The sequence below is a fragment of the Oncorhynchus keta genome, unplaced genomic scaffold (assembly GCF_023373465.1).
Source record: "Oncorhynchus keta strain PuntledgeMale-10-30-2019 unplaced genomic scaffold, Oket_V2 Un_contig_23196_pilon_pilon, whole genome shotgun sequence".
Taxonomy (NCBI): domain Eukaryota; kingdom Metazoa; phylum Chordata; class Actinopteri; order Salmoniformes; family Salmonidae; genus Oncorhynchus; species Oncorhynchus keta.
The window spans coordinates 9,575-14,987 of record NW_026283255.1 but is presented as its reverse complement, the minus strand read 5'-3'; the positions used below and the strand labels follow the sequence as shown (position 1 = coordinate 14,987).

Genomic DNA, 5,413 nt, shown 5'->3' with positions numbered 1-5,413 from the left:
GGTGTGTCTGTTATACCAGGGTAGTGTGTCTGTTATACCAGGGTAGTGTCTGTTATACCAGGGTAGTGTGTCTGTTATACCAGGGTAGTGTGTCTGTTATACCAGGGTAGTGTGTCTGTTATACCAGGGTAGTGTGTCTGTTATACCAGGGTAGTGTGTGTGTCTGTTGTACCAGGGTAGTGTGGTGTGTCTGTTCTATACCAGGGTAGTGTGGTGTCTGTTATACCAGGGTAGTGTCTGGGGTAGTGTGTCTGTTATACCAGGGTAGTGTGGTGTGTCTGTTATACCAGGGTAGTGTGGTGTGTCTGTTGTACCAGGGTAGTGTGGTGTGTCTGTTGTACCAGGGTAGTGTGTCTGTTATACCAGGATAGTGTGTCTGTTATACCAGGGTAGTGTGTCTGTTATACCAGGGTAATGTGGTGTGTCTGTTATACCAGGGTAGTGTGGTGTGTCTGTTATACCAGGGTAGTGTGGTGTGTCTCTTATACCAGGGTAGTGTGTCTGTTATACCAGGGTAGTGTGGTGTGTCTGTTGTACCAGGGTAGTGTGGTGTGTCTGTTGTACCAGGGTAGTGTGGTGTGTCTGTTGTACCAGGGTAGTGTGGTGTGTCTGTTATACCAGGGTAGTGTGGTGTGTCTGTTGTACCAGGGTAGTGTGGTGTGTCTGTTGTACCAGGGTAGTGTGGTGTGTCTGTTGTACCAGGGTAGTGTGGTGTGTCTGTTGTACCAGGGTAGTGTGGTGTGTCGTACCAGGGTAGTGTCTGTTGTACCAGGGTAGTGTGTCTGTTGTACCAGGGTAGTGTGTCTGTTATACCAGGGTAGTGTGGTGTGTCTGTTGTACCAGGGTAGTGTGGTGTGTGTGTTGTACCAGGGTAGTGCGTGTACCAGGGTAGTGCATGTGTTCTACCAGGGTAGTGTGTGGGTAGTTCTGTTCTACCAGGGTAGTGCGTCTGATATCTCTGTGTGTGTTGTCTACCAGGGTAGTGGGTCAGGTGTTGTATTGTGCCAGGGTAGTGCGTGTGTTGTACCAGGGTAGTGCGTTGTACTGGGTAGTGGGTTGTACCAGGGTAGTGGGTAGGGTGGACCAAGGTAGTGGGTTGGATAGTGGGTTGGACCAAGGTAGGGGTTGGACCAGGGTAGTGGGTTGCGTTGGACCAGGGTAGTTTACCAGGGTGGGTTGGAGGGTAGTGGTGACCAAGGTAGTGTCTGTCTATTTTACCAGGGTAGCGGGTCCAGGGTAGTCTAGTGGGTTGGACCAGGGTAGTGGGTTGACCAGGGTAGTGGGTTGTGTAGTGGGTTGGACCAGGGTAGTGGGTTGGACCAGGGTAGTGGGTGGGAGGGATAAACTAAGAAGAGCTCACTCCACCCATAATGGGTTGGTAGTGGGTATGTCCAGGGTAGTGGGTTGGACCAGGGTAGTGGGTAGGGGTTGGACCAGGTAGTGGGTTGGACCAGGTAGTGGGTTGGACCAGGGTAGGGTTGGACCAGGGTGGGGTTGGACCAGGGTAGTGGGTTGGACCAGGGTAGTGGGTTGGACCAGGGTAGTGGGTGGAGATAAAACCAGGAGCTAGTCACACTGGGGCTTTAACAGGAATCAGTCAGGTAGTGGTAGTGGGTTGGACCAGGGTAGTGGGTTGGACCAGGGTAGTGGGTTGGACCAGGGTAGTGGGTTGGACCAGGGTAGTAGGTTGGACCAAGGGTAGTGGGTTGACCAGGGTAGTGGGTTGACCAGGGTAGTGGGGACCAGGGTAGTGGGTTGGACCAGGGTAGTGGGTTGGACCAGGGTAGTGGGTGGAGTGGATAAAACCAAGAAGAGCTCAGTCACACTGAGGCTTTAACAAGAATCAGTCACTCCACCCATAATGACCCCCCCACCCCCCCACACACACACACACAGCCTCTTCCCTCCTCTCTTTGTCCCCTTCTTCCCCATCACTCTTACCCTCTCCCCCTCCCTCAGCACATTGTCCCGGTCAGTCCCCACCCAGAGCAGAAAACCACTCTAGTCAACACTAAACTGACAGGACACAGAGCACTTTCACCACAGCCAAACACAAATGCCTGTTGAGAAATGGACTTTCTCCATCTAATGACTGGCTGAGTGCTTTTTTGTTTTGCGGAGCGTGGGAGCAGTCAGATGATAAATTGAAATCAGTGGTGTTGGAATGCAGAGGCTGACATAGTGATAGATCAGAGAGGGAGAGATCTCCGCTGCCAGGCTTGCCAGCCAAGCTGCTGGGGAAGTTTTCACTTGGGCATAGCAGAGTAGAATCAATAGGATATTATAGTATAATTCAACCTAGCAGTGCTGTTTTTGATGGATGTGTTTTTGCGATCAGTAAGTCAATACTGATTAGACTGGAAAGAGAGGAACTATAGTATCTACAGAATACTACTACAGCAGATAATACTACAGCAGATAATACTACAGCAGATAATACTACTACTACAGCAGAGAATACTAGTAGTGCAGCAGAGAATACTAGTAGTGCAGCAGAGAATACTAGTAGTGCAGCAGAGAATACTAGTAGTGCAGCAGAGAATACTAGTAGTGCAGCAGAGAATACTAGTAGTGCAGCAGAGAATACCAGTAGTGCAGCAGAGAATACCAGTAGTGCAGCAGAGAATAATAGTAGTGCAGCAGAATAATAGTAGTGCAGCAGAGAATACTAGTAGTGCAGCAGAGAATACCAGTAGTGCAGCAGAGAATACTACTACTACAGCAGAGAATACTACTACTACAGCAGAGAATACTAGTAGTGCAGCAGAGAATAATAGTAGTGCAGCAGAGAATACTAGTAGTGCAGCAGAGAATACCAGTAGTGCAGCAGAGAATACCAGTAGTGCAGCAGAGAATACCAGTAGTGCAGCAGAGAATACCAGTAGTGCAGCAGAGAATACCAGTAGTGCAGCAGAGAATACTAGTAGTGCAGCAGAGAATAATAGTAGTGCAGCAGAGAATACCAGTAGTGCAGCAGAGAATACCAGTAGTGCAGCAGAGAATACCAGTAGTGCAGCAGAGAATAATAGTAGTGCAGCAGAGAATATTCCTGCAGCCCAGAATGCTACTACAGTATACTACTACAGCCCAGAATGCTACTACAGTATACTACTACAGCCCAGAATGCTACTACAGTATACTACTACAGCCCAGAATGCTACTACAGTATACTACTACAGCCCAGAATGCTACTACAGTATACTACTACAGCCCAGAATGCTACTACAGTATACTACTACAGCCCAGAATGCTACTACAGTATACTACTACAGTCTTCCCAGGTACAACGAAGATGAGAGAAAGCAGTGCTAAAAATACAATTTAGGGACTCCTCTGGGGCTCTGTACAACCCAACAAGAACACAAATGTAAACTCCTAGTGTCTGTCAGGGGGATAGAAGCTGTATCTTCAGGCCGGGGTCAGGGACAGGGCGACCAGACACTATTTGTGTTGTGTGTCACTGTGGCGTCTGTAGCCGTGTCTGTAAAGTCATAAAGCGAGCAGTGGTCCCCGTGCGACGCTCACTGCCATGTAAATGTGACAGGTTTACGCGCCCCGCATGTCGCCCCCCTCTCAGGAAGGCCTCGGAGAAGAGGGAAGGCGAGTCAGAGAGATGGCGAATTGAATCAGAGCGACTGTTGGTTTTACAGCTACGCACTCTGACAAGGGCCTTTTTATTAGCCTTGGAAGATGGATGGTGTACCAGCTAGTGTGATATTAGTTTATATGGGGTATGTTCAAGATTGGAAATGAAATGTTTTGAAAATGTTAAAAATGTATAGAAATGAGGTTAGTCCAAACATACAGCCTACAGTAGTTACATGCAAGGTATTCTTAGTGCCCCATCAATAGTAAATACACTAAATAGTGGTGTTACCCAGAAGGCTCGGTCCACCTACAGGAAGTAATGGTAGTGTTACCCAGAAGGCTCGGCCCACCTACAGGAAGTAATGGTAGTGTTACCCAGAAGGCTCGGCCCACCTACAGGAAGTAATGGTAGTGTTACCCAGAAGGCTCGGCCCACTTTACAGGAAGTAATGGTAGTGTTACCCAGAAGGCTCGGCCCACCTACAGTAAGTAATGGTAGTGTTACCCAGAAGGCTCGGCCCACCTACAGGAAGTAATGGTAGTGTTACCCAGAAGGCTCGGCCCACCTACAGGAAGTAATGGTAGTGTTACCCAGAAGGCTCGGCCCACCTACAGGAAGTAATGGTAGTGTTACCCAGAAGGCTCGGCCCACCTACAGGAAGTAATGGTAGTGTTACCCAGAAGGCTCGGCCCACCTACAGGAAGTAATGGTAGTGTTTTATCCAGAATGCTCGGCCCACCTACAGTAAGTAATGGTAGTGTTACCCAGAAGGCTCAGGCCACCTACAGTAAGTAATGGTAGAAGAAACACAGACAACCCTAACTAGAACACCCACTTCATCCTTCTACCTCTGATTACTGGGCCTGTGTGGTTTCCACTGTGAGCAGTTAGGCAGTTGACCAGAAGACTATGGTTTCCACTGTGTGTGTGTGTGTTTGTATTTACTACACTCTGTTCAAGGACCGTGAGCGTGGGTTTAACTGCCAATTTGCTCCCTTGGGCTTTGTTTACTCTACAATGGTTAGTACCGGCAGTGGTTGGTTCCTGAAGCTTATTGTTCTTCGTATATTGTCCCTGATTGTTCATTTCATCTCTGAGATTCATTTGCTTCCACGAGGACAGAATATTACCATCTGTGTGCTTTTCTGCATGATAATTCAACCCTCTTTTTACAATGGAAACTGTAAGGTTATGTTTCTTTCCAGTTTCCTGTATCTTTTCATTGCTTTTTCCAAGGTCACACTTTCAACCTTGTTATCGTGGCCATTTTTAGCCCTGACCTGGGCTTGGTGTGTCACCTGCCTCAGCCTCACGCTCCAGACACACCTTCCCTATCACTTTATCACTCACACTCCATCCAGGATGCTGGTTGCTGTTGTTGGATACCACCCATCCCCGGAGTCTACTTTCAGGGCTCTACTCGGCCAAACAGCCTAAATGGGTGGAAGCGCCACGTTGCGCCAAAACAAAGCTCTTCCTCTATACCCCGACAGGTCACCTGACCCCCAGCGGGGCCCCTGGGCTCCTGGCTCAGAGATGGGCGGCGTTGCCAGGCTAGCGTTTCCGTTTCACGTCAACCGCCCCCTGTCGTGCCATTCTCCCTCTACGCATATTGACCATCATGCAACATTCCAGGGTGGTATATAATAGGCTACCCGCGTTGATGTCCCTGTGCGTGATATCCACCCCACGTAGACCAACCCAGCGACCCTGATTACACTCTGTGAATCCAAGGGGGTTCCTCTCTGAGTTACACTAACAATTCATTTATTAGAACCTTTCCTCTCCTGTTGGGAGAAACCTGGCACAAGCACCCCTGAGATA

At 48.9% G+C, this 5,413-nt stretch overlaps 1 long non-coding RNA gene across 1 annotated transcript; it reads right to left on the bottom strand.

Annotated features, from left to right (window-relative positions):
* Positions 1–2,792: 2,792 nt before the first annotated feature.
* On the bottom strand, positions 2,793–4,481 carry LOC127921704 (uncharacterized). Its single transcript, XR_008109371.1, has 3 exons — positions 4,329–4,481; positions 4,112–4,283; positions 2,793–3,981 (listed from the first exon to the last, which is right to left on the bottom strand). It is a non-coding gene; the product is annotated as an uncharacterized LOC127921704 (long non-coding RNA).
* Between the last annotated feature and the right edge of the window lie 932 nt (positions 4,482–5,413).